The sequence below is a fragment of the Pseudophryne corroboree genome, chromosome 4, assembly GCF_028390025.1.
Source record: "Pseudophryne corroboree isolate aPseCor3 chromosome 4, aPseCor3.hap2, whole genome shotgun sequence".
In the NCBI taxonomy this organism is placed as follows: domain Eukaryota; kingdom Metazoa; phylum Chordata; class Amphibia; order Anura; family Myobatrachidae; genus Pseudophryne; species Pseudophryne corroboree.
Window position 1 is genome coordinate 268,135,971 of NC_086447.1, and position 25,294 is coordinate 268,161,264.

Consider the following 25,294-nt stretch of genomic DNA (forward strand, 5'->3'; position numbering starts at 1 on the left):
ATCTTCCTCTAGACAAGGTCAGCATCTCAGCGGTCACAATTCTGACCGTCACAATACCAGCGTCTGGATTCCAACGGGTGAAAATGCTGACAACTTTAAGCAGTAAGTACTAGTGTTAGGATTAGGCTTCAGGGAGGATAGCAAGAAACAAATTATCAAGTAATGAAAAAGGGATAGTTAGTCCCAATGCAAATGAATATTAAAACTGAAAAAAATGAGCGCTAATAAACTGGATATGTTTAAAATTACATACATTTATTATATATTCCACACAATTGATTGTTGCAACAACTATCTAAAAATATGATAATAAGGGCATATCAAAGCACTGCTTATATTTGATTGATTAAAATCATGAACATATGAGCTGGGACTTGTAGTTCATCTTAGGAGTGTATCCACAGTCCTGGGAAATAAAGATGGTGCGAAGATTATATTACCAGCTGTATTGGAAGATGCGAGACCTCTGATGGCTTGATTATGGACTCCACTTTGTCCTAGTGAAAGCTTCGGTCCACCGCAAATGTCCTCTTGGTCGCAATATTCCCTTTTTGGACTTCTAGGCTTATCTCCAATTGTAAAGATGAATCCAATAGTATGCCCAGCATACTATTGGTATAATACTGAATCCGCATGTACAGAGCATGTATTTTTTATGTCCAATGCTACATTACTACACCAACAAAGCAACATTTCTGAGTATTTTTTGTGATAGTCGGTACATCGGTGATTTATTTGTACCCCTTCTCTATAATTTGCGTGAACTGATTTCTTAATAATTCTTGCCCTGACACATTTGCAGACCTGGATTTTAACAGCCAGGTTCTACAGGCCCTCTGATAAACACACGTCTTGCAAAGACACATTTATTTTCTGTGAGAATCAGTACATGATTTAGCTTTGTTTTCTGCGGTCATTTTGACATACTATTTACATCTTTTCTGTATAATACAATAATAAATACTGTATATGCAATTTATAAGGGGGTATCTGTTTTATTTGTCCGTAAGTGACCATTATTCCTTGTCGCTTCCAGGAAAAACAGGCCCTTAATTCAGCACTGCACAAGTATTTAATATTATTTAACTAAAACTGAACTTGTTTAATACTAAGATACATCATTTTACACAATACAATATGCTTGTGATGACAAAAGATTCTGTCAACAGCGTGCCAAGATGAAACTAGCTTGTAAATCCACTACCAGGTCTTATTTCTTTCTGTCTTACATGCAATAAAACAGCCCACATTATTTGTCTGTTCAAAGTCTGCTGGGAACACTAATCTCAAGATTTACCTCCTACTACAGACCCCCCACCAATAGGAAGGCTGCCTTTCACCATTAGCACAACAATGGGCTTTGAATGACAACCAACTGTTACTGAAGGAAACTTCTGATGTTAATTGTTAACCAGAAAAGTGCCGGAATGAGATGTTTACACTTTAGCACTCTCTTCTACTGGAACTTCAACAATACATATATAGTATAATCTTGGAACCTGTGACTCCCCAGCTGCCATGCAACTACAGGTACCAGAATACCCTGACACCCCATCAATGGTTGGCAGATGTAGCTCCACAAAAGGCTGGGAGGGTTATGGATTGTCTGTCTCTGTAGTACCGTACTCAAGCATATGTATTACCTCAATAGCAATCTTGTTTATGTTCTATAAGAAAGGCTACACATCATCTAGACTATTACTTTGTACTTATCTGCAGTCCACGCAGATCACTAAAAATTCATTAATACTGAAAAATCTATTAATATGTGCTATCTATGTTTTGCTTCAAATACGTAATAGATTACCAGAAAAAAGCAAAACCAAAAATAGATTAAATGAAAAAAGGTTAACCAGTATAACAGAGGATACTAACTTGTAGCTAAGGGAGTAATGTAGGAAACAGTGAAATATAAGCCTGATGTAGTGTGTGACCGGCCAGCATCTTGTGTTACCACGTTTGATCTAGATCCACCAGCCTTAGCTGATGCCATAGAAACAGAAGGCTTTTATCAATGGACTCAGCAGGGATGTTTCTAGCCCTACAGTCATATAGTAACTAGAAACTTTATCTAAAAGTATTTGTCAAACTCAAGCTTGTGAGCAGCAGAGAGAAACTACAGAACAAAGGAGAGTAGGTTGGAAAAGATCTGGAGCATTTGAAGTATCAGACCTGCCAACTCACATAGGGGTCTATTTACTAATACCCCTTTCACACCGCAGCTATAACCCGGTAAATTGCAGTTTTTTAAGCCTTCCAAAACGGTTCTAGCTGCGGTGTGAAAGGGCCACTTTGAATTTACTGGTTACAGAATACTGGTATTATAAAACGGTTAAAAAGCAGGGTCCTACACGGTTCAGACCCGTTTCATTGTGCAGTGTGAAAGGCTCAGAAACAGTATTTCCAAGCCACAGAAGGTGATAGGCTGTCTCCATGCGTGATGTCACCGGGCGGAAGCAGGAAATAAATTGGAGGAAACACATGAGAGTGAAGAAGCGTTTTATTATACAGAATACAGTTTAAAATGGCAAATTGGAGTGATGAGGAGGTTAGGGAGCTGCTTAGGATCAGAGGGGACGAAGAAATATGTAGACAAATCACTGGGACAGTGAAGGATGCAGTAATCAACAAAAACATGATAAAGATGCTTGAAGCTGCTGGGTTCCATCGTACGACTAGCCAAATTATTAATAATTAATAAATAATTAATAATTATTAATAATGTGTGGGACAGAAAAGTCCATTTAAAATGACAACCACTGTTTTCTATGGGTGAAACGGGTTTAGTGTGAAAGGAACCAAAACGGTAATGAAATGGTAATATACTGGTTACAACATGCGATGTGAAGGGGGTTTAACTGCTCAGACCCGTTTTAAGAACCGTTTTAAAAGCAGGGTTCGCGATGTGAAAGCGGTATTAGTCTCGGATAGAGATAAAGTGGGCAGAGATAAAGCAGCAGCCAATCAGCTCTAACTGTTATTTTCCAAACACAGTCTGTGGCATGGCATTTAGGATCCGATTGGCTGGTACTTTATCTCCGTCGACTTTATCTCTTTATCCAAGGCTTAATAAACAGACTCCATAATCTCACCTTCTGACACAGTATGGGTTTGTGTCACTGTCGTCCAGCAAGTTCTACACAGCAAATTCATAACTGGAAAATGTGGACCTCGCAAAACTCATTCACATTATTATCATTATTTCTGTATATAATCGCCACCAATTACACAGTACTGTACAGAGAATATTTGTCATTGACATTAGTCCCTGCCCCATTACAGTTTACAGTCTACATTCCTTAACACACAGGGTCACACACATACACACCAGGATACATTAGTCAGCAGGCAGTAACCTACACAACTAGTATGTTCTTGGAGTGTGAGAGGAAACTGGAGTACCTGGGGAAGAACATACAAAGTGGCTAATTCAGATGTGGTTGGAGTGGCTATCGGAAGCAGCAGAAATAGCTCTGTATGATAATGCAGCAGGAGGCATCTATTACAAGTACATGCCTACTGCTGCAGTAGTGATCCAACCTGCATCCTAGGATGCAGCATCAGATCCCACCCACCATTAGGCGGCTTGAGGCACCCATGGGGACATGTAAGCCTCCCGTCGCAGAGAACTCAGAAAGCGTGAATCACAGGGAATTTCCCCAGTCTACCAGAGGGCCATCAACAACATTCTATCTATCTATCTATCTGTCTATCTATCTAGTTCTTGAAACAGCTACTGCTGAGCACACTCCTGAACTTCGACATAAGCATAAACCTAGAACTCCCTTTCCCTGGCATCCCGTATCGAGTCTGTATTCATCATCATGCTTCATGGATGAACGTTGCTTGAAATCTCCTATATATTTGCCTATATCTGTGACTCTGTGCTCGTAACGCTGGGCGGAGTCACAGAGCTGGGTGGAGTCAACTGCATCTGCTGCAGAGAGCTACCCCATACCCAGTGCCAGCAGCAGTCAGGTGCAAGACCCTACCTTACAGTATAGGAGGTGAGGATGGCCACTAGCTGCCGGCTGCTGTGCCTGTCCCCCCCCCCCCCCAATCACCTGTGACAGCGGGCTGTGTGCTGTGCAGTGCGGGTCCCGGAAAGGGGGCGGAGCTACGGCGGCACGAGGGGCGGAGCTACACGGAATAGAGGGGCGGAGCTACACGGGACCAGACAGCTGAACAGTGGTGGAATCAGCATTGCAGTGACGGCCAGCCAGACTTGGTAAGTGGAGGGTGAGAGAGAAATGTGTGTGTGTGTGTGTGTGTGTGTGTGTGTGTGTGTGTGTGTATATTGGCCCTCATTCCGAGTTGATCGCAGAGATTCATCGCATCGCAAATGTGCGAAAACTAAGTGTCTGCGCATGCGCAAAAGCGTGATTACGCATGCGCGAGCACATCCGTACGACATTGGTGCAAAAATACAAAAAAAAAACCCACACGTAACTGTCAAACGAAAACGAGGAGTGGCGTAGGCGTGGCGGAGGCGAGACTTCGCAATGCTCCGACATGGGCGTGAAAGTGGGCGTACAGTGTGGGAGTATGCAACTCGCAATGGGCGTGTTTTTCGCAATTAAACATTGTCGCTGTTAAAACTAACATAGGAAACCGTAGCAACCTTCACGCAGCAGCCGAGTAGGTCTGCAGTTACTCTACATTTGCGAAGTACTGTTACAAGTGTGTATGCAGTAATTAGCTGTTAATTGGAGAGCACATTCATCTGATGGCCAATTTCTTGTTAATTACTGCGCAGATGAAAGTTACCAACCAGCAATTGTCTGAACCCACATTACATGTTTATTCTACTCACATATAAATCTCACACACTGCCAAATAAGGTTGTTATTTGTGTTCAAGTTGGTGTGTAAACATTTGTTACAATTGTTTTAATGTGTGTAAGACTAACAAATACAAACAAGTGAAATTATTAATAAATTAATTTGAAAGCTGCAACATTTTTGCACCCACATAATGCAGCATACACTTTAATTTTGTCAGAAATGTAACATTAATATTTGTTTAGAATATCTGACACTGTTTTAAATGATGTCCTGTTGACCATAGATAAATCTAAAAAGTGTTGTGTCAGTTTACTTAATATGGACATTAAAGTGTGGTGCAAAGCATACCTGTATTTTTTGGTTGTTGCAATTTTTTGGGATAATTTGCAGATTGGTCTACAAGTGTCTATATGCTGACCTAATCTTTCTGGAACTAAGATTTACCTAATGCATTACCTTGAATAAACTGCACATTTTTAATTATTTTTTTTTTTATTACTGTAGTAATATTTAACAACATGAAAACAACATGGCTACACGTGAGTCTCACAGGCAGAGATGGACCAAGCAGCAAGCATATGGCACTGACAAATGATATAGCAGAACTCAGTACTCTGCAAAATTCAGCTTCTGACCAAATTATATTTTTTAAGCATAAATAAAACATATTACACACCCTTGCACACAAAAATGTGGACCCAACTGAGAAAGAATTATTATCCACCACACAAACACAACAATACATAGCACACTATTAAGAGGAAGATGGCTCTGGTGTTTATACAAAAAAACTCACAGGCTACAATACCTCCAAACATAAATAATACATTTCACTAAGAGGGAGTTATCCATTCTGGCCACACAAGCCAACTCCAAAATAACATAGAGGCAACATGAAAAACATGGGTGCTGCCCATCTGGAGAGACATCACTTTCTTTTTTTTCTCCCCGCCTGAGGCTGTTCTTCTTGGCTTGGTCTGCGGAGCGACCTTCGTTGGGCCTGCCCAGTTGGCTGTTCTTCCAGGGCAGGTGCAGGGGAGGGAGCCGATGTGGGTGGCTCTCTGCCACTGTGGGCAAGGGAGACAGCGATGGCCTGGAGCCCTTGCAAGATGTTATTTGCAAGGCTTTGGAATGAGGAGGCAAGTTGTTCTTGGCCCTGCCTGATCTCTGCCAGACCTTGGCAGAGTTGAGCAACACCTTGCTCAACACTGGTTCGGTGCTCAGTGAGCCGGACAGCTATCTGGCTTACCTCCCGGAGGACCCCGTCTTGAAACGCATTTAGGCTCTCACCATACCTAGCGATTTCAAGCAGGATCTCCGGGATAGCAGAGGGTTGGGTGGGGGGGCCAGTAGGAACCTGCAGAGGTGGGATTTGTGGGCCCACACTGGCAGACCCACTAGGTCCCTCCACCTCAGCCTCAGCCACATAACCCTCCTGTGACTCAAACTGATCACCCCCCTGTGCTGTGTTTTGTGGCAAGCAAATAGAAGAATGTGTGGGAAAAAAGTAAAATTTAAAATTATTTTTTGGTTTATAAATTCAGTTTAAATTGCAGACAAATACGTGTGTAAACTTACCTGGCAAGTCATGTCCCGTCAGGATCTCAGGCAGGTCCGTGTCCATATTAGACACCCCTTGGCCCTCCTCATAACTGACACAGGCCATCGCCATCTCCTCCAAGTCTGTAAACTCCACAGCGACAGATGGTCCTCCCCCTGTAGCCCTTGAGGCATTCCACTCCGCAGACCTCTTTGCCTTCAGGCGGGATTTGAAGTCGGCCCACCTACATATGTATTGTGAAAGAGGGGCAAAGTAGAGTCTTATTATTTGTGTATGTAAATATCTAGGACACATGTTCTGCTTCTGTTTGCTATACATAACATCACATGTCACTACATTTTTAAGTCAACTTAGCACAGAAAAAGGACTGGCTAGATGCACTTACCGTCGTCTAACTTCCTGCGATGTTCTGACGACAGAGCCAACTTCATTCACAGAATGTGTGATGTCCCTCCAGATGCGATCTTTTGTAGCAGCACCCATGTTTTTGGGGCCTCTATGTACTTTGGACATGGCCTGCGTGACCAAGACACGCAACTCCCTCTTAGTGAATGCTGGCTGTCTTTTCTTACGTCTGGAGGTAGCCTGTGAGGTTTCTTCCTGTTGCTCCTCACCATCTTCCTCCTCACTAGCAGCTTCTGTCTGTTGTGTTTGTGTGGCTAATGCTGATTCCTCCTCAGTTTGGCCAGTATGTGTGTGTGGCAGGGTATCCCCACTCAATTGTTGGGGCTCAGAAGCTGACATTTGCAGAGTACTAGGTCCTGCCTGTTCAGAATCCGCAGAGGCGTATTCCAACATCCGTTTCTGGCACTCTAGGCGTTTTTTCGCCAATGCCATCTGCTGCTGTGCAATGCGGTCCATCTCTGCTGCTAATTCCTCACGAGAAGCCATGTTGGAGATGACGTGTGTACGCCCAGGTGTGTGCCTATTTATACCTACGTGCGGCGCCTTCATTCACACAGGTGTACAGTATGGTAATCTTGCTAATGATTGCACTGCTTATTTAAGGGCCTAGTTTGCACGCTGTGAGTGTTGGTAGTTTGGAGTTTGTAGTATTTTGGATGTTGCAGTTTGGAGTTTGTTGGCCCGTGCGTGAAGGTGCTATTGTTCTTTTCTGAGTGAGTAATTGTCAAGCATACATTTTGACGTTTGTTCGCGTTTAGCATATAGACAGTATTGCATACTTTTTGCGAATTTCCGTTTGTGAGTAATCGTGCATTCGTCTTGTTGTTAAATGCAACTGTTTGTTGTAGCAATTTTTTTTTTGTTTATTAAATATTAAATGTTGTTAATCTATATTTTGAATGTAAATTTATAACACTAAACCTGTGCTTTAGTGTTTCTGTTTTGTGGACTAATGTAAAAATGTTGTTCTTACTGTCATTTTTGGTCTCTTGTAGGTGTCTTATTTTGGGAGATTTATCCCCTTTTTGGTTGTGTTGTTTAGTGTGCCCAAAAACACTAATTTACTGTTGTTTTCGGAGGAGCAGGTAAGTCCCCTTGGCCTGTGTTTGTGGCTGTTTGTGTTAATGGGCTCTATGTGTGCTTACTGTCATTTTTGGTCTCTTGTAGGTGTCTTATTGTGGGAGATTTATCCCCTTTTTGGTTGTGTTGTTTAGTGTGCCCAAAAACACTAATTTACTGTTGTTTTCGGAGGAGCAGGTAAGTCCCCTTGGCCTGTGTTTGTGGCTGTTTGTGTTTGTTCAAAGTGTTTTGCTTATGTTTGTCATCCATCTTTATAATAAATTAACTAATTTTTCCCAGGATTGTTCTGCAAAGTAGTGCTGTTCTTGCCTGTACTAGCTACTAAAGGGCTAAATTTTTATTGGAATCTATTTTAGATGTCGAACCTATTTATCGTTATTTATACTTAGGTGTTTGTTATGTCTTTGATGCTCTTATTATGTGTCTGTTTTGTTGGTTGACTTTTTTTTATTAGAAAAAACTATGTAGGTTTCACACTTTTAATTTTTGTTTTTCCTTTTTTGTCTCAATTTTAAATTGTTCCGGAATTGAACCCAGAAAAAATGTCGTATGCTCCTGGAGTAAGTTGACACCCCGTTTTTAGTATGGTTTTTTTTTTTTTTTTGGATTGCATTTGTCTTATTCAACATATCTTTTTAATGTTTTTAAAGTGTGTGATGTCAGTGTTTGTGGCAGCCGAAGCCCTCCCACCCCAACCCACGGCAGCACTCCCACCCCAACCGCCAGCCCCACAACCACAACCGGCTCCTCATCAACCAAGGCAACGGAGGCGTGCTAGGCCACCAATTTTCCGCACCCGTGTCCTACTTTTTGGGATGCCAGATTATGTTGTTGTGCGTAGATACAGGCTGCCACCACATCTAATCCTAGACACTCTCTCCATAATAGAGAGTGATCTGGAGTCTTCAATTCGGTATCCTACAGCAATACCACCATTGACACAATTCCTTGCTGTGTTACATTTTTTGGCCACAGGGTCTTTTCAACATGTTGTTGGAGACCTGGTTGGCATGTCGCAGGGCCAGTTCAGTAAGGTCCTGCGGCGTGTCAGCCAGGCTTTCATAAAGCGGGTTAAGCAATTTATTGCTATGCCTTTGGATGTTGGTGCCCTAGATGTGGTGAAGCGGCAATTTGAGGAAGGTGGTAGTCGCTTCCCACATGTTATTGGGGTTGTGGATGGCACACATGTAGCTATTGTGCCACCAAGACATAATGAAGAAATTTATAGAAACAGGAAACTGTTTCATTCTCTGAATGTAATGGTTGTTTGTGGGCCATCCCTCCAGATCCTTTCCCTGAATGCCAAGTTTCCCGGAAACTCGCATGATGCTTATGTCATTAGACAATCAGGGATATGGCACAGATTAAGATCAAGTCAACGAGCAGACATGTGGTTATTGGGTGAGTTGGCCAACATAATTTCCTGCCATTTTTAAACAATTTTAGGAATATACTCTTTCTAATTTTTACTTCTCCTCAAACAGGAGACCGTGGATATCCTTGCACCCCCTGGCTCATGACTCCTTACCGTAATCCCAGGCCAAGACCACAGACGGCATTTAACTCCGCGCTTACTGCCACTAGACAGCTGGTGGAGCGCATAATTGGGGTCCTTAAAGGCCGGTTTCGTGTGCTCCACCGCACTGGTGGCGACATCATGTATTCGCCGGAGATGGCAAGTAAACTAGTGGTCCTGTGCGCTATACTACATAACATCGCGGTAAGGAGTAGCGTAGAGCTTCCTCAGACAGAGGAATTGCCTGATGAGGAACCAGGGGTTGTCCGTTGCTTCGGTGGAGGGAGTGTTACACGGAGGGGAAGCCAAGTTAGGGCAAGCATTGTTGAAGAATATTTCAGGTATAGTGTTTTTTTATTTACTTTTTGAAATTAATCAAAAACACAGTATGCTTATGCTCATTTTGTAACGCAGAAATTTGGCTTGCTATTGTAAGGTCATTGTGTAATTATTCTGGTGTGTGGGAATCTCTAATTATGTTTTTCTAAAATAACCGTAAACAGGTTAAGCTTACAAAGTGTTATTTTCGAATATAATAATGTGATGTTGCTAAATAGTGTCCTTATTTGTTTTCTTTCATAAAATCCTGTTTTTTAAAAAAAAAAAACACAAACAAATGAAACTGAATGTTGACCACTTTGTGACTGTCCAGCTGAATTATCACACAAACTGTGGTGAGTACACAGATATTTTTAAAATTTATTAAAAAAGTGTGTATGTGTGTGTCTGTGTTTGTGTGGGTGTTTTAGTTGGTTGTGTGTTAAATTATTTTTTTCTTTTTTCTCTTCCGCGACTGCGTATTTCCGCTCGAGCGAAATTACCACTGTGCTCTTCACAGCATTGCAAAGATCAATAAAGTTAATTGAAATGACGGCATAGATTTTAGACAAATCACATGCTAACACACACTATAAATATATGCCCAAATAAGGAAAACGCCATTGCCATGATGCGTGCAGCACCTTTCACCAGGCGGGAGCTCCGCGTCCTGGTTGCGGTGATGGACCGCCGCGTAGGCCGCGTTGGTCGCTTTATCCCAAATCGGGTTAAGCGCGAGGCCTACGCGGAGGTCCGCCACCTACTGCGGTCTCGCGTCCGCAGCAGGCGGACCATCATCCAACTCGAGAGGAGATGGAGTGATCTCCGCAGGAGGACTCCTGAACTGTTGGCGGAGATCCGCCAGCAAATCCGGGAAATGCGTGCACGCAGTAAGTTACATTACATAACAGAGATTATTAGCATAAATTTTGCAAATTTACACTAAGTGGTAGTCTGTAATTGCAACACTGACTGAACAAATTTAATAAATATGACAGTGTGTGTGGTTAGGGCAAACAGTACTGACTGTAGCAAAGTGATTCAAAACAAGTGCATGTTGTCCAGAATTAATACCCAGGCTGGAAACTGTACAAAATAACTTGATCAGTGGTGTCTATATAATAAGGTGGCTTGAATAGTGATCTGGTGATGTTGCCTATACCAATCAATATGACTCAATGTAATAGATTCAGTAATGAGCATCAAAAAAGTTTAGTAGAATCATTTTGGTTGCTGTGGCCAACATGAAGAGTTTGAAAAATCTTATAAAAAAAAAAAAAAACCAAGCCCTGTGTCTTTTACATGGGACAGAACAGTGTAATTGACAAATGGTGTTTCTGAAATTTAACATGCTATCTAAAATATAACACATATATCATTATAGGACGACCACAACGGCAACCAGATGCAGGGAGGCAACATCAGGCCCCTTCTCAGCCCCCCTCCCCTTCTCACTCCCCCTCCCCTTCTCAATCCCCCTCCCCTTCTCACTCCCCCTCCCCTTCCCAGTCCCCCTCACCTTCCCAGTCCCCCTCAGCTTCCCAGTCCCCCTCAGCTTCCCAGTCCCCCTCAGCTTCCCAGTCCCCCTCAGCTTCACCGGCCCCCTCAGCTTCCCAGGCCCCCTCCCCTTTCCACTCCCCTTCTCAGCCCACCTCTCCTTCTCTTTCTGTGCCCCCTTCTCCTCCTTCCCAGTCCCCTTCTCCTTCTACTTCCAACTCCCCTTCTCAGCCACCCTCACCCTCTATTGGACAAACATTCTCTCCGCCCCCCTCGCCATCTCAATCAGACCCACCCTCAGAAATTACATCCCCAATCCCTCCTCCTTACCCCATCTCTCCTCCTTCCCCAATCCCTCCTCCTTCACCCATCCCTCCTCCTTCCCCCATCCCTCCTCCTTCCCCAATCCCTCCTCCTTCCCCATCCAGCTGCCTTCACCACCCAGTGAATGGGCAGAAGAAGCCCCTGATGGTCTCAGCGGTGAACATAATGTTGCTGAGGAAAGTAAGTGTTTTAACATTTCTAACATAAATATTACCTACTTACACTTACAATGTAAAAACATGCACTGTTGTACTGTTGAAAATCAGCTAGCATGGAAAACATTTTGAGTTATTATTGATGGTGTTCATGTTGCATTGTAATTTTTGTGAGTATCATTATATGTAGTGTTTCTGTGTGCAATGTTTTGTGTGTCCACTCTAGGTCAACACTCATTAGTTTGACAGGGTTGCCAGGACAACATGGTTTAATATGTGCTCAGTTTTCTGCCTAACATTTCTACCTGAGTGGAGTTTAGTATGTTGTTAGTCTTTTACACTTGTGCCTGTGTATTCATAATGTTTGCACTTTCAAATCACATGCTTCACTTTGTTAGCCAGCCGAACAACACAATGATTTGTGGTGTGAAAGTTACACTCACAAAATGCTTATTGTATTTTTCACAACCTGTTTGACCTTATTTAGTAAAGGCGGTTTTCAGGGATTGTGGGCATGCTAGGATATGTAGTCCTTCTGAAGATGTTGATATGCAGTGTGATGATGCAGGACCAAACCTCCTTAAATTTAATTCTCTTCACTACAGATGTGAATGAATGCCAACATGGTGTTACATTTACTAAGATGGTAGTTCTCTTTAACATGGGATGTTGCCCATAGCAACCAATAAGATTTTATTTGAAGTTTTTATGACCACTTTTACAAGATAACATGTTTAATTTGATTGGTTGCTATGGTCAACTTCGCATCTTAAATTGAACTCCCGTAGTAGTAAATGTACCCCATGGTGTGGTACACTTTCTTGTTTTAAAAAAAAAAACATTGCTGAGCAGGCTTGTGTGTTGTTATGCTACTGATTTATCCTTAAAGCAGCCATGATGTAGTCACTTAGGCATTAAAGCAGGCCTGTCCAAACTGCGGCCCTCCAGCTGGATAAAAACTACACATCCCAGCATGCCCTGACACAGCTTTGGCATTCTCTGACCACAAAACTGTGTCAAGGCATGCTGGTATATGTAGTTTCACAACAGCTGGAGGCCAGCAGTTTGTACATGCCTGCATTTAAGTGTGCTTTGTGCCTTGCTTGGATAATAAGTAATGTGATTAAGTTATTAATGTTTATGTTGCATCTTAATTTCAGATGTTGCAGTTGGAGATCCCACAAGTTTTGGGGGAATTATTGAAACCATGCGCCAACACCTGCATGGGTTAATTAATTGTCTGGATCAGTTACAAAAATTTGCATGATTTTTTTTTTGTTTAATACATTTATTGATTACAAAAAAATTACAAATAAAAACAAGTTGTTTAAAGTTAACCGGGTGTTGTGTTTATTAATGCAAAAAAGGATCAGCAGATTGGCAAGCAGAAATTGATTTCCTAAAACAGTTCACACATCTAACGTAAGATTAAAATAAAAAAAAAAGTTAGGAGATTATTGTGTTAATAAACATGTAAACACCTTCATTCACAAACAACACCTTAAAACCAAAAAAAAAAAAAAAAAACATCTATATTTATATTTTATACTTTTACATGTTGATGGCCAATTATGGCAACAAAGTGTTCTTCAGGTTTTTTTTGCTGACTTAATTGGTTTGGAACATTATCAATCATTACACTAATTGGATTCGTAATTGACGAGGGCTTGTGGACTTTACACTGAAAGGTGTAATTTCACTTAATAGAAAAAAAAAACATTGTCCCTCATTCCGAGTTGATCGCTCGCAAGGCGATTTTAGCAGAGTTACACACGCTAAGCCGCCGCCTACTGGGAGTGAATCTTAGCTTCTTAAAATTGCGACCGATGTATTCGCAATATTGCGATTACAAACTACTTAGCAGTTTCAGAGTAGCTTCAGACTTACTCGGCATCTGCGATCAGTTCAGTGCTTGTCGTTCCTGGTTTGACGTCATAAACACACCCAGCGTTCGCCCAGACACTCCTCCGTTTCTCCGGCCACTCCTGCGTTTTTTCCGGAAACGGTAGCGTTTTTAACCACACGCCCCTGAAACGCCGTGTTTCCGCCCAGTAACACCCATTTCCTGTCAATCACATTACGATCGCCGGAGCGAAGAAAAAGCCGTGAGTAAAAATACTATCTTCATTGTTAAATTACTTGGCGCAGTCGCAGTGCGAATATTGCGCATGCGTACTAAGCGGAATTTCACTGCGATGCGATGAAATATACCGAGCGAACGACTCGGAATGAGGGCCATTGTTGCGCGTTTTTCCTTTAAAGTGTGCACTTTTAAGGAAAAATGTGTAAATCTACTACAACTTAGTATTTTTACGATGAAGTATGTGTTAATGCGATGGTTTCGCATTGCTGCGATGGTTTCGCATTACTGCGATGTCATTTGGCGTACGCCCACTTTGTGTAATACTGCGTACGAATGTGCAAAAATACGTTGGGGGCGGATGTTCGCAAATTTACTACATTTACGCAACTTTGCGAATATGTTATGCGAACGAAAAACTTAGCGACCAACTCGGAATGACCTCCATAGTGTGTGTGTATATAGTGTGTGTGTATATGGGCCCTCATTCCGAGTTGATCGGTCGCAAGGCGAATTTAGCAGAGTTACACACGCTAAGCCGCCGCCTACTGGGAGTGTATCTTAGCATCTTAAAATTGCGACCGATGTATTCGCAATATTGCGCTCACAAACTACTTAGCAGTTTTAGAGTAGCTCCAGACTTACTCTGCCTGTGCGATCAGTTCAGTGCTTGTCGTTCCTGGTTTGACGTCACAAACACACCCAGCGTTCGCCCAACCACTCCCCCGTTTCTCCGGCCACTCCTGCGTTTTTTCCGGAAACGGTAGCGTTTTCAGCCACACGCCCATAAAACGCCGTGTTTCCGCCCAGTAACACCCATTTCCTGTCAATCACATTACGATCGCCGGAGCGAGGAAAAAGCCGTGAGTAAAAATACTATCTTCATAGCAAAGATACTTGGCGCAGTCGCAGTGCGAATATTGCGCATGCGCACTATGCGGAATTTCACTGCGATGCGATGAAAAATACCGAGCGAACGACTCGGAATGAGGGCCATAGTGTGTGTGTGTGTGTGTGTGTGTGTGTATATATGGTGGGGTGTGTGTGTTTGTACATATGTGTGAATTGTGTGTGTGTGAGGTATGTCTGTGTGTGCGCACTTTATGGACGCCACTGCTGGGGGGGCCATTACATGCAAGGACGCTACTAATATAGGGGGGCATTACGTATAAGGACGCTACTACTATAGGGGGGGCATTACATATAAGGACACTACTACTATAGGGGGGCATTACGTATAAGGACGCTACTACTATAGGGGGGGCATTACATATAAGGACGCTACTACTATAGGGGGGCATTACGTATAAGGACGCTACTACTATAGGGGGGCATTACGTATAAGGACGCTACTACTATAGGGGGGCATTACGTATAAGGATGCTACTACTATGGGGGGGCATTACGTATAAGGATGCTACTACTATAGGGGGGGCATTACGTATAAGGACGCTACTACTATGGGGGGGCATTACGTATAAGGACGCTACTACTATAGGGGGACATTACGTATAAGGAGGCTACTAATACTGGGGGGGGCATTACATATAAGGACGCTACTACTGGGGGGGCATTATGTATAAGGACTCTATTACTTCTGGGGGGCATTATGTATAAGGACGGTGCTACTACTACTGGGAGGGCATTACATGTAAGGACGCTACTACTATAGGGGGGGCATTACGTATAAGGACGCTACTACTATAGGGGGGGCATTACGTATAAGGACGCTACTACTATAGGGGGGGCATTACGTATAAGGACGCTATTACTATAGGGGGGGCATTACGTATAAGGACGCTACTACTATAGGGGGGGCATTACGTATAAGGACGCTACTACTATAGGGGGGGCATTACGTATAAGGACGCTACTACTATAGGGGGGGGCATTTCGTATAAGGACGCTACTACTATGGGGGGGCATTACGTATAAGGACGCTACTACTATGGGGGGGCATTACGTATAAGGACGCTACTAATACTGGGGGGCATTACGTATAAGGACGCTACTACTATGGGGGGCATTACGTATAAGGACGCTACTAATACTGGGGGGCATTACGTATAAGGACGCTACTACTATGGGGGGGCATTACGTATAAGGACGCTACTACTATAGGGGGGGCATTACGTATAAGGACGCTACTACTATAGGGGGCATTACGTATAAGGACGCTACTACTATGGGGGGGCATTACGTATAAGGACGCTACTACTATGGGGGGGCATTACATATAAGGACGCTACTAATACTGGGGGGCATTACGTATAAGGACGCTACTACTATGGGGGGGCATTACGTATAAGGACGCTACTAATACTGGGGGGCATTACGTATAAGGACGCTACTACTATGGGGGGGCATTACGTATAAGGACGCTACTAATACTGGGGGGCATTACATATAAGGACGCTACTACTGGGGGGCATTATGTATAAGGACGGTGCTACTACTACTGGAAGGGCATTACATGTAAGGATGCTACTACTACTGGGGGGGCATTATGTATAAGGACGGTACTACTACTGGGGGCACATCTCCTATATATTTGCCTTAGTCTGTGACTCTGTGCCTGTAACGCTGGGCGGAGTCACAGTGGCTGCATGCAGGGCAGGAACAGTCCCCTCCCTCGGTCCGCCCATCCCCGCCCCGTCTCCGCCCAGTGCCCTGTCTCTCTCCTCCCCGTACACTCCCTGTACGTACCCAGGTGATCCTGCAGCCCGGGAGCGGGGACTGTAAGCCGGACTCGCTGTCACTGCACAGTCCGGAGGCCCCCCCTCCCACAGCATTCACCCCACCCGCGGCGCACGGCTCTCCTTTCACCCGCGGCACACACCGCATCCCACCCGCGCTGCACGGCCCTCCTCCCACCCGCGCCGCACACCGCATCCCACCCGCGCCGCACGGACCTCCTTCCACCCGCGGCACACACCCCTCACCCAACCATTGCACTCCCGTCCCCTCCCCCACCTGCTGCACCCCCCACCCCTCCCCCACCCGCGGCACCCCCATACCACTTCTCCCCCCGCACCCTCCACCCCACACTCCCCTCCAACACCCGCAGCACTCCTGTCCCCTCCTGTAGCACCTCCCGCCCCTCCCCCACCCGCAGAACCCCCCCTACCCCTCCCCCACCCGTGGCACCCATAGCATCCACCACATCCGCGACACCCGCGGCGCACGGCCCTCCTTCCACCCACAGCATCCAACACATCAGCCCCCCACCCGCGGAACACGGCTCACGCCCCCCTCCCACCCGCACCACATGGCCCGCGGCACCCCGCACCCTCCCACCCGCGGTAACCACAGCATCCACCCCACCCGCGGCACACACCCCTCACCCAACCACTGCACTCCCGTCCCCTCCCCCACCTGCTGCACCCCCCACCCCTCCCCCACCCCCGCACCACCCCCATACCACTTCTCTCCCCGCACCCTCCACCCCACACTCCCCTCCAACACCTGCAGCACTCCCGTCCCCTCCTGTAGCACCTCCCGCCCCTCCCCCACCCGCAGAACCCCCCCTACCCCTCCCCCACCCGTGGCACCCATAGCATCCACCACATCCGCGGCGCACGGCCCTCCTTCCACCCACAGCATCCAACACATCAGCCCCCCACCCGCGGAACACGGCTCACGCCCCCCTCCCACCCGCACCACATGGCCCGCGGCACCCCGCACCCTCCCACCCGCGGTAACCACAGCATCCACCCCACCCGCGGCACACACCTCTCACCCAACCACTGCACTCCCGTCCCCACCCCCACCTGATGCACCCCCCACCCCTCCCCCACCCGCGGCACCCACAGCATCCACCACATCCGCGGCACACGTCCCTCCACCACCCGCAGCACTCCCGCCCCCTCCTGTAGCACCCCCCCCCTCATCCGCAGAACCCCCCCTACCCCTCCCCCACCCGTGGCACCCACCACATCCATCCCCCACCCGTAGCACCCACAACCCAAAAAACCCACCCTCTCTCTTCCCCACCCGCGGCACCCCCCCTACACCCATCTACCCCCCCTACACCCACGCACCATCCACCCCACCCGCCGAACCCACACCATCCACCACATCCGCCCCCCACCCGCGGTACTCCCCCCTCCTTCCCTCTGCACTCCCTCCCGCAACTGTAGCACCCCCCCTACCCCACCCACAGCACCTCCCCCCATACCCACCTCTCCTCCTCGCTACACCCACACCCCACCAGCCCCTCCCCCACCTGCAGCATCCACGACATCCGTCCCCCACCCGCGGCACACACCCCTCCCCCACCCGTAGCACCCACACCCCTCCCCCACCTGCAGCACCCCTGCACCTCCCCCCCCATACCCACCTCTCCCCTCCCCATGCTCCACCCCAACCGGCCCTCTCCCACCCGCGACACCCACAGCATCCACCACATACACCCCCCCTCCCACCCACAGCATCCACCACATCCACCCCCCACACACGTCCCTCCAACACCCACAGCACTCCCACCCCCTCCCCCATCCGTATCACCCACACCCGCATCACACCCCTCCCCTGCTGCAGCGCATCCGGACCCCCGCAGCCGCCACTCCTCCAACCACAGCACCTCCGGCCCCCACCCACACCTTCCCTAGAGCCGGATTAAGGGAGGGTCCCGGGGATACGTATCCCCGGGCCCCCCTTTCCAAAAGGGCCCCCTGCCACACCACAGATCGGATCTCTCTTCCGATCCGATCTGTAGTGCTGTAGAGATGTGACCTGTGTTCCAGGGCACATCAGAGCTCCGGTGCAGGGACCAGGTGTTTCCTTGCACCAGACTGGAAGTGGCGACAGGCAGCGGCGCTTCAAACTTGGCGCCGTTTTGCCAGCCAATCTGAAGCGCTGGCGGCGGGAGTTCTTTTCCCGCCCCGTCCGCCAGTCAATCATGGCTCGCAGGGCGCCGGCCAATCAGATTGTCTCGCCGGGTCATTGGCCCCGCCCACGCCATCTGACGTCAGATGCCGGGCGGGAGCCGAAGAAGACGACCGCGCGGAAGAGCGCAGAAGACACCGAGCGAGAGCCGAAGAGGGAGGCCGCGCTGAAGAGCGGTGAACAGCGGGATGGAGGGAGAAGAGGTCCGGTGCTCGCTGAAAAGGCCGGAAGACGCCGTGCTCCTGATGGAAGATGACCCGGACCAGGTGAGGCCTCAGTGAGGTGGTTTCTCACTCACCCCCCCTTTCCTCCCTAGACCGTCAGAGATCGGGCACTAGGCCCGTAGGTACAGTCAGGCCCTCCCGGCCTGTGGGTATGTAGTCGGGCCCTCTCGCCCCGTGGCCATTTATAGTCGGGCCCTCCCGGCCCGAGGGCGCATTTTGGGAATTAGGCCCCGTTAATAGGTGCATCCCCCACCCCTCTCTTCAATAGGAACCCCACTGTCTAAAGCACCCCGGGCCCCCCATGCTCTTAATCCGGCTCTGCCTTCCCCCATTCGCGAACCAACCACACCCTCCCCTTCCCCACCCGCAGCACCTCTTGACCACCTATCTACTGGCCTGTGTATGTTCAAAGGCGTGCAGGGGTTAACGGGGCGTAGCCCCAACCGACGGTGTGAAGAGTGCCCGTAGGGCGCAATGAATCACCTAGTATTATATATCAGCAGCTGTGGACCTACTAGCCTCATTATACCAGGCATGCTGGTGCTTGTAGTAACAAAACAATGGTAGAACAGATGGCGAAAACCTGGTATGTCTAATCTGGATACAATAAATCGCTCCCCTGTCAACAGTTGTTAAAAAATCTCCATCTGTTTGTGGGTAAAACATTGATTGTGTAATACTAGACGCTACCTGCAGTCAGATACCAATACCTGATCAATGCACACTGTTAAAGTCGAAAAATATTGTAATGCATGCCTCACGTACTAACCCCATGCACATGCCCGCTGCGCGTGCACTCAGTCTGCCGTGCGTGCACATATCCGCAATTTGCGTAAAGTAGCTTTCCACGGTCATACGCCTTAGCGCGTGGTATGCGCATTTACGGTAGAGATTGTGAGCGCGTAGAGGGTTATTAGAACATTACATATTTAACACAAATAGTGCATTTTGTACCCATAGTTCCCTTGCACCACGTCAGCGAGTATTAATAGTTTAAACAGTTCCTGGACTAAGAGATTTGCCTTTGCATGATAGGAAGGGTCAGATAAAGGTTGGAAGGTGATGTCTAGTATCCAGCTGTAGGGTATTTTGAGGGTAACATTCCGGTGTTAGTTAGAGAAAGATGGCATGTTCCTGCGTATAGTTATGTGCAAAAGTAGAATATGAACATTAACTGTATTTACTGTATATTATGTATGCGGCGGGAATCCAGAGGATACCACCCACAGGAGCAGTTGGGGAAAGACATCGCCCATCTATTCAAATCCACCTATGACCTCTTCTGTAATCTAAAGACACATCCTTGTGTCCAATGGACAATGAGATTACAGTGACCATTGTATTGTGTATGCATGTTGTGTATAAAAAGCCCATTGTTGCCTGGCCGGTCAGAAGACTCTGAACTCTATCTGTATGACCAGCGGAGGACCGGCCGGGTTGCGCTTGCGAACATTCTCACATATGTACATTCTCTGTAGCCATTATTCTGTTTAGTTTTATCTTGTTAGCCTGTAGTGTATGATTTGTACTGTTTACCTTTTGGAATTAATCCACTGTGGCCTTAGAACCCTGTGGTTGCAACTACAAATCAGTGTTGTGTCTTCACTTTCCTGCAAGGGTTTTAGAGTGTATTTATCTGTATAAAGTGTATAAGTATTGATAAGGTGTACGCACTGCGGTTACCTTATACCGTCAGCGCTACTTAAGGTTTAAGGTATAACATTGTTGCAGTACTTTGCTGCTAAGGGTTTAAAGTGTAATCATATCATTACATTGTATCATTAACAAGGTTTAAAAGTTATCAATTGTGTGTGCGCACGCTGTGTGTACTCTGTACACTCAGTGCGGCGTGTGTACGCCAAGTACGTACCACGTGCGGGACTCTGTACGCAAATAGCGTACAAAGTGCGTAGCACGTGTATTCAGTCTAGCGGCCATAGCGGCTCCACGGTAATAGCGTATCTAGAGGTATAGCTTTTCGGTCTAAGATAATATCGACATTATCAATTGGGAGCTCGTCCGGTTCTTCCTCATACCCGCAGCCTACCAAGTTTACGCAGACTTTATCTATCAGCAAAGGGCGGAAAGGTATCCCCTGTAAGCCTTCTCTTGGTCGTCGGATACACTAGTGCTGATTAGATAAGCGTCTGCCCTGCATGGTTTGAAGGAATGCTGGAGGGATCCGTAAGGTAAGAACGCAAAAGCTATTTTTAAAATCTGTAAATTTCTGTTTTGGCGCCAAATGCGCACACAACACACGCATACACCTGTATTTTGTACTTTGCATATCTGCTCGCATTATTGCCATAAGCATTGATTACTAGATTCATTTTGACCTGTACTGAGAAAATGTGTTGCTATTTAGTTAAAATATAGTTAATAGTTAAGGAAGTAAGTGTAAGACGCACACACAGCCTGGCCTAGTTGTAAAGGTTGATACAGAGGAAACTGTGTGTAGTGTTAAGTGAGCGATTATAGTTAAGTATCGCTTACATTTATAGAAGTGTGGGATTTGTAGTACTGCGGACGTACGGCCTTTGTACACGTGTCTCAGACAGAGTGCGGGACTGCGTACGCAGCGTAAAGGCATACACACGTGGCGTGTTCACGCAACGTGCGTAAAGGTACGCCCACTAAGTACAAATCACACAATAGCATTGTTTTAGTTTAAGCGCAAGACGGTAGCCACGCGATAATAGCACAAATTGATCAGTGTCCAATATTTAGTTTAAATACCTTTTTTACTGTATCACCTCTGGTACTAAGGCTGTTTTATCTGAATGAAAGTTAATTTTCTGTACAGAAAAACCAAAGTGTATATGAGTGAACGAGCGTGAGTGTGCAAACAATAAAGGTTTTGTGGACCCAGGGAATTCGGGATCCCGTAGGAGACCATACCAGGTGAGTGGACACTTGGTGGCGTGAGAGTAGCTTGCTCACGTTAACATTGATTAAGGTATAAAGGAGCAAGTAGTAGATAACAGCAGACCAAGAGGTCAGCAAAGTCAGAAAACCGCTGACAAAGTCAAGCAAAGCTCTGAAAACCGTGGCCTAAAAGGTCAGCGAGGTTTTTGTGTAGAGAGCGCAGCCCAGGGGGTTGGCGTAGTACCCATATAGGCCCGTTTTGAAACGCTCCGGCTGAGGTTTCGCAGCCTGAAAAACGATTCAATTGGTCATACAGCGGATAAGTAACAGTTACCTATACGCTGTGCGATTGTACCGCGCGTTAGTGGGTGCAATATTTAGCTCAACGTGATACCCTTTTACGACATTTGCGTAAAATCGCGGGATCATAGGCGCTAAGTGTAGCACACGCAACGTGATTTGTGTAACAGTTTTTTTTATTTAAAGGGAGTTTCGCTGGTCACTCAGGAAATCTCCAACGACCAATATTTACTGGTTAGGGTAAGTCACTCCCATACATTTCCAGTAAATAAAGGTTACACAGGGGCCCTAGGTTGGGTACGACCGGCGCTGACGACAGTGTTTAGGTGTATTGGCCAACGTGGGCGTGAGTGGGTGAGAGCACTCGTTGAACTTTCACTGTTGCCTTATCACCGAGTATTTTGTTTTTTTGTAGGAATTAGCTGAGAAGGCAATACCTGCAAAAGATGGGGGCCAGTTGCTCAAGTAAGGGACGATCAACCAGGGTTCAGGTTGATATTCCGCGGCCCAACGGGTCGGCGAGGTACATAATATGTGAGAAATATGGATCACACGCAGAGGTTTTATGCAATGAATGGGAACGTATGACTGCGGAAGATAGGGAACCATTCCCTAAGGTAGGCAGTTTTAATACAGAGGTGTTGCAGAATTTAAGGATTAGGATATGTCTGATAAAATCCTGAAAAGAAGTCAGACACTCAAACTGTTTACATTTATGGCAACGAGAGAGTGATATGCAAAGGGAACTAGCTCACGCAGCTGGTTCCAACCCTAGCAGGAAACTGATTGCAACTGCACCACCACCACTGTATATTACAGGGGAGAAAGTGGCTACAGACAATGGCATACTAATATATGATAAGAGTGAACTTGATAAATGTATTAATGCTAACCCGTGCAAGTTGTATCCCATCTTAAATTTCCCTCAGGACTGCGACCAAGAAGATGAGCCCAGCACGATATCGGCACTCTCTCTAGCAGCCACCATACAAGACACACAAGTGGGCACGGCCCAACCAGTAAGAACAGTAGCAAAGGCCCCTAGCGGAGGGACAGGTGAGGTCGTGTCCACAGGTAAGTACGGTACAGTACATTATGCAGAGACAATTGCACCTCACATTGTAGAAGCAACCCAGAATGATGTAATTGAACTAAATCCTGTCAGGGTGATCGCAGTCCCCAATGGGAAAACTGACGCTCAGGGAATCACTCCCGTCAGGAACATTGCTATGCATTGTCCTTGGTCCCGGACAGAATTGAGGACAATTATGTCTGAATTTCCCGATCCCAGAAAGGATCTAGCCGCATGTCAGAGGTTTATTAGAGAACTAGGTAACGCCACCGAACCCACAAACAAAGATTGGCGGACAGTGCTACGGGCATGTTTGCCCTCCAATATTGACCCTGTGAAATTCATTGCTGATTGTAAATTAGACGCAGAAGTACCTCTCACTGATGAGTACACTCAGGAGAATGTAAAACAGATCAATCTGCAGTTAGGGGTATATTTACCTACTGTTGTCAAGTGGAATAAAATCTTTTCCATAAGACAAAAAGAAGGTGAAGCTGCTTCTGAATATTTCCATCGAGCACTGCAGGAAATGGCTAGATACACTGGGGTCGAGGACATTAAGGAAAATGTACATCCTAGAGAGGTAGCTGTGTCCGTATTAATGGACGGCTTGAAAGAAACGTTGAGAACAAGGGTACAAACCACTCAACCTAACTGGAGAGGTATTTCGGTGGCTGCATTAAGAGAGTCCGCTATCGAGCATGATCGGAACATCATTAAGCACAGGGAGTCACAGGGGGATAAGCTGATGACCATAAGTATCAAAGCCCTGACAACGAAGCCACATCAGCCAAAACCCCAGACCCCTGATGGTAAGTCGTATGTAGTGAAATGTTATAATTGCAAGAGGGAAGGACATTACGCATTGAACTGTAATTATAAAAGCAACGTATATCGACCCCCTAGACCAGAACATGACTCACAGCATAACACACGTAATTGGGATCAGGGACCGCATAGGAGGAATTATGAGCCACATGCAGGGGAAACAAGGAGGTACCCACCTAGGAGGGACTGGCAGACCTCTGGAAATTCTCAGCTACCCCCCTCACATATTGTAGCTGCCAGCGCGCTGCGGGAGGGTCACAACATACAATAGGGGTTAGGCCACACCTGTAGTTTGCAGCCAGTGAAGTTGATTGCTAGCCTTGGAAATGAACCCGAGGTTACAGTTGATGTAGCTGGTAGATCACTACCTTTCCTTGTAGATACAGGGGCGGCCAGGTCAGTGTTAAATTCAACGGTAGGTATGAAAACCATGGGTAAAACAATTTCAGCAATGGGGGTAACAGGAGTAGTGCAACACTACCCTTTAAGTAGACCAGCGGAGATTACAATAGGGCCTTTGCAGACCAAGCACTCCTTTTTGCTAGCTGCATCGGCTCCGACTAATCTACTTGGGAGAGATTTATTGTGCAAGATGAGGTGTGTCATATATTGTACTCCTGGGGGTGTCTTCTTAGATATACCCGAGAATCACGTTCAGGAAGTGCAGGATATGTTAGATACCCCACAAAGGTTAATGTCACACTCTGCTGTTATAGACAGGTGTCCATCCAAGGTAGAGGAAATGATCTCCCAGATACCGGAATCCCTCTGGACCAAAGATGTACAAGACACTGGATTGATGGCAAATGTAGCTCCTGTAGTTGTGCAAGTAAAAGATGGTAGGATAGCTCCAAAAATCCCACAGTATCCTCTGAAGCCAGAGGTGGAATTAGGAGTGTACCCAGTCATAGAGCGCTTGCTACAACAGGGCATCCTGGTTAGGACGTCCAGCACTGCCAATAGTCCCATCTTCCCTGTGAAAAAGAGTGGGGGGAGGGGTTACAGGCTAGTGCATGATCTAAGGGGGATAAACAAGATAGTTGAGAGCCAATTCCCCGTAGTGTCAAATCCAGCTGTCATCCTCATGCAAATTCCCCCTACTGCGAAATTTTTCACTGTCATTGACCTCTGTTCTGCTTTCTTCTCGGTCCCTCTGCACCCTGACAGCCAATATTTGTTTGCATTTACATACAGGGGAGTACAGTACACCTGGACTCGCCTACCCCAAGGTTTCATCGACAGCCCAAGTATTTTCTCCCAGGCTTTGCATGACTGTTACAATCCTTTCAACCTGAGAGCGGATCAGTATTAATACAGTATGTAGATGACTTACTGCTGTGTTCAGATTCACTTGAGTCGTCCTTGAAAGACACGAAATAGCTTCTGTTTCACCTTTCT

General features: G+C 46.4%; 1 long non-coding RNA gene across 1 annotated transcript; it reads left to right on the forward strand.

Annotated features, from left to right (window-relative positions):
* Window positions 1-9,944: 9,944 nt before the first annotated feature.
* Window positions 9,945-12,977, forward strand: LOC134911330 (uncharacterized). Its single transcript, XR_010176486.1, has 3 exons — window positions 9,945-10,020; window positions 11,049-11,665; window positions 12,801-12,977. It is a non-coding gene; the product is annotated as an uncharacterized LOC134911330 (long non-coding RNA).
* The last annotated feature ends 12,317 nt before the right edge of the window (window positions 12,978-25,294 follow it).